This window comes from Chaetura pelagica, unplaced genomic scaffold, assembly GCF_000747805.2.
Source record: "Chaetura pelagica isolate M959 unplaced genomic scaffold, ChaPel_1.0 scaffold757, whole genome shotgun sequence".
Taxonomy (NCBI): Eukaryota; Metazoa; Chordata; class Aves; order Apodiformes; family Apodidae; genus Chaetura; species Chaetura pelagica.
In genome coordinates this window covers 485251-490204 of record NW_009970727.1, presented here as the reverse complement: position 1 = coordinate 490204, position 4954 = coordinate 485251, and positions in this window count along the sequence as shown.

Genomic DNA, 4954 nt, shown 5'->3' with positions numbered 1-4954 from the left:
TCCACCTCCACACCCTCCCACCCCCCCTGCCCAGCCCTGAAACCTTTTCCTGATAGTGTTGCTGTAACTGTTCAATTAAACGAGCAATTACAAAATCAATCAAACCGAAACGTGTGCCGCGCTGAGGGGGGACCCACTGCAGAGTGGGGACGTCGCCTGAGCCTGTCCCAGCCTGAAGGCAGCCCAGCTCACAGCTCAGCTGAAATTGTCTCATTTGATGGTGAGATGCAGCTCTGAGGACAGGTATTTTGCTTCTGTAGGATCACACTCTGCTGCCTAAAGCCAGCATCACTAGCTTCACACCAGCTGCAAATTTCCCCTAGCTGAGAAGCTCCTGGCAAAGCTGTTGGTATCAACCGTGGCCTTTGGTTTGAATTGGGTGGTCAGAGGGTGCCATTAGGAAAAGGGCACTGGGGGTGTTCAGGTGAGGGTGGTTTCTGCAGCAATAGGAAGGAAGGAAGGTGATGAAGTGAAGATGGTGAACCCAAGCATGGGAGGTGATGTGTAACTTACACCTGCTGTATGGATGTTTCTGCTTTCATGCATGTTCCTGCTCCTTCTGTACACGTAACAGATCAGTGTGTGCCACGGCTCCTTGCCACTCTCTACTGTTTTCTCATCAGGTGACACACTCCCCACTACTTGTGTCTCCTCAGAACTACATCCATGATTTTCACTGCAAGAATGACACCTCCAGCCCTCTTGGTGCTGTCATAAGCAAATAGCAAGCCTGTCGCGCCACAAAGGCACAAATCCTTCCAAACACTATCCCAAGAAAAGCTGGAGAACAGGTTGGATTAAGGGGGCAATGTGCAAAGCAGATGAGTTTTGGATCATGCATGGGCAGAACCATGGCAGCTTTCCAGTGGTATGAAGAAGCCAGCTTTAGCATATGGAATTCCCAAGGAGATCCAGATCCTGGTTACACCAGGGAAACCCCTTCACCATCTCATTCCTTGAAAAGCTGAGGCAAACCAATGAGAATTTGGGATGAGAGAGCTGAATGGAAAGGATGGGAAGGGCTTTCATGTCTTCTTATGAGCAACATACATGAAAGGAACAGCTTCTAAAAAGCCCTTTGCCCCAGAATAATATATTTGGGATGCCAGGAGCACACCTTAGTCTTCTGGGTGGTTTCCAGTCCTGCTTTTCAAGGAAGATTTATCTCCAGATTTAAGGAAAGTGGGATTGGAGCTATTTAATGAGGAGCTCTTATCCCAGACTTGACCCTGATTCTGCACAGTCAGAAAAGCAGCATCCCAAAGGCTTATCATTCCTTTAAGAGCAGAAATCTGGCGAGTTTCCTAGGGCAAGAGTCCAGTTTGGCTTGAATTTTTCATGAGTAATACTTAAAGCCTGGTCACCCTGCAGGTCCTTTGGAAACACAGGACTGTGTTGACACACTTCCTAATGGAGCAAGAGGTTCACAAATTAATTTGCTAGATGCTTTAATGAGGTTCCCTATTCCCCTTTTTTTTTAGCTTGGTCTGATTTACCAGTTTTATATATATGAAAGTATTGAAGATAAGCACCAATACACAACTGCTGCTTTGCCCCTGTTCCAAAGTTCCCTGTGACTGATGGTGACATTCAGTGCTGTGGCAAAGCTCATCTATTTCCCCATCCTCCTGGAAATGATGGAGTGAAGAGGGCTGGGAAGGCAGAACATTGGCAGAGGGAGCAGTGGGGGGAGGTGGATTTTTATGACACTTGTCTTGCTGGTGCTGTTATCTTGGATTGTACTGATCCCATGCTGGGTGTGTTTAGTGGGTATGCCAAGGATGCCTGGAGCCTGTGGCCCTGGTGTTTGTATAAATTGAAATAATTGTGTTTCCAGTGTATGTATGGCCCTCGTGTGGGCAATGCAAGTCTGTCTGTGAGCACGATGCAGTTAGGGCTATTTTGATCTCCTTCCATGACTTGGGGAACTCCCTGAGGTGATGTCCTTTGCCTCTCAGTTCTAGAAAGATTTTAGCTTGTGGCTTTGAGGTTCAGACAGGCTGGCACCCCTCCCTGTCAGCTTTTGGTTAGAAGGACCATCTGCAGAGCCCAAAGGAGAACCCCATTTTTCTCAGTGGGTTTGGGACCCAAGCATTCAGGAGAGGACTCATGTATGAGAAAGATCTAAAATGCTAACGAGGGACAAGGAGGGACATTACTTTGCAACCCTTTTGTCCAGAAGGTGCAAATCTCTCACCTGTGGCTCTGCCTGTCCCTTGTGCCAGGTGTGTGCAAGCACAGGTGCGTAACAGCTCAGTCTACCCCTGCCAGACCAACAGCAGGGCCATTAATCAGTCAAACCACACATAGGAAGGAGCAGGTTACAATTTGCTGGTTAAAATGGAGGAAAACTGGCTTCTTGGAGGACAAGCCCTCCTGCAGCACATAAAAGGCTACAAAGAGGTGGTCAGTACAGGATCCTTTCCAGTTGGTTGCACTGCTTGCTGGGGCTTGATGGAGGTGGATGAACCAACCTGAACACACGGTCACTTCTTTTCTGTCAGCTGGGGAAAGTGTTGTCTCTCTGGAATTAACTCCTGGTTTATGAAGGGCTTGCTCCTGATTCCCAGGAAGAAGAATAATAGGGAAATTTGGCCCCTGTTCCCGGGAATGCACTGCATGCTCTGAGAGACAAACACCCAGCTCTCCTGCTTGCAGATCCCAGCCTGGCATTTCAGCAGCCTGAGGCTCCTGCTGGCTCTGCAAACACACTCCTGGGCCTGATCCTGCTGAGGGAATCCTGGGCAAGGGAAGTGCTGCTGGAGTAGGACAGACGGGGGCTGCTTTGGTGCATCACCATGGGCTCGTGGTACCACAGGGTGCCAGGGGGGTGGCAGCATGTCAAAGCCTTTGGCTGTGGCCATGTCTGTTTGCCACCTATATTTGGTAAAAAAATGATTGGGAATTGTTTGTTTGTGGCTCCTTGGAAACCCCCCTTAAGAAATGGCTTCTTTTGTTTGGTTACTTGGGAAAAATATTTTCCCCTCCTTCTTTCAGTATTTTGAAACATTAAAAAAGGCAAAGCTTTAAAGAGCCCAAGAATATCCAGGAGGGATTGTCAACAGCAGCCTCTGTAGTTTTCCTCATGGCTCAGTGCTTGCCTTGGTCTTCATCTCTTCCAGACACTCTACTCCACCTTCTTGTAAATTCTGACAATGAAAACACTATTTAAATGTCCTCAAAGTTTCTCTTTCCATTGAAAAAGGGGATTTATTCTCATTTTTTATTTTTTTTTAATCAGAATTAATGTGATTCTAATGTGTTCCTTTTGATCTTCAGGGGATTTTTTACACTGATGATCCCTAATTTTGATTTTTTTTTTTTAATTGTTTTAAAAAGCTTTAGTGAAGGGGAAAAAAAAATCCATCCTACTTCTTTGGCACATCTTTAACCTTTAAGTACCTCCGGAAAAAAATATTTAAAATATATTATACATTTTTAAACAGGGTGCTTTTGACAGGTCAGTTTCAAACCTCTCTCTCTTTTCTTGTGCTGTGTTGGAATAAGACAATTTTGCAGCTTGGATTTTTTTGACAGTTAAATTGCAATGTAGGCAGAGGGTGGAATAGGGATCCTGTCTCTTTAACTCTCTAACTAGACAAAGACTTTTCCCCTTTGAGAGCTGAGCCCGGGATCAGAACTGTCAGATGATCTCGTAGCACTTGGGAGAGTTTGCAAAGTCATAATTATATCTTTTAACCTGTCTTGCTCTTTGCAAAAGAAAGGTCCTATTATATTGAAATGAGATTATTAGCCATCAAATACTTTCTTTCTTGGGATTCTTCTTCTTTAAAAAAAAATTCAAATACCTTAACTACTTTGCAATTGAATTTTTATAAGATTTACTTTCCACTAAATAAATGGTCTGTAGCAGCTATTTTTTAAAATATTTTTTAAAGGGTGTTTTCAATATGCAGATGCAAAAAATTCAGACTAAATGTCTGAAATGTCACCTGTATAATTAAAGGAAGGTAAAGTTTCAGAGCTCAGTTCAGTTTTTCCTCTAGCTTAGCTGGTGAGTTCTCTATTCCAAAACCCTGCTGCTGTTCCTGATTTCATTGCTAAAAATACTTTTTTCTGAAACCAAATAATTTTCAACCTTCCATTTTCTTTCTTTTGTATTTTCTGTGTCTTTTTTTCTTCCCCAAACATGAAAAAAAATTAAAAAGAAACCCCAAATAACTGGAGAGGTTGTTAGGTTTGGTTTGTTGTTTTTTTTTTAAACCCACACAATTAAAATCACTGCACAGCAGTGTCAATATGTGCTTTAACAAAAGGTGAGGACTGCATCAAAGCAATCAGGGTAACAGCAAAAAGCTAAGGAAAAGATGATATCAAATTCAAGTAAGAGCTTCTTTACACTAACTCATCTAAGTCCTGGCTGGCAAAATAGTTCCACCTGGGTCTAATTTGAAACTTGAGATTAGTTCCAGGTTACACAAACAATAAATATTTAGCATGTGTTTGCATATCTGGCTGAATAAGGGTTGAAATGAACATTAAATAGCTGAAACCCACGAATAATCTGGGCCTGATCCAGAGACCTCTGAAGCCAACAGAGGATTCTTCCACCTGCTACAACAGCTTTGGCTCAAGCACCTCTTTGTTGGAAGTGATTGGTCACTTTAATCAAATGATTAAAGTGCTGTCATTTATAGCTCTATAATTCAGATTGTGTCAGCTCTTCCATTATGAACTCTCTTTCTTTTCAAGAGTGGGTTATGTCTTGGCCATAAAAATTCATTCTGAGATTAAATTCAGCATGTTGTGATCTAACAAAGGACTTGCTCCTTGTGCAGACAGAGCTCCTGACCAAACCCACAGGATGTCACAACTGCTTTACAATTTTTAAGGGATTAGATACATTTAAGTTTTCAAAGATACATTTAAATTTTCAAAGATGCTCTGTTGGGTACACAGAATGCAATCCTGCAGCACTCTCAGTCATGGGAGT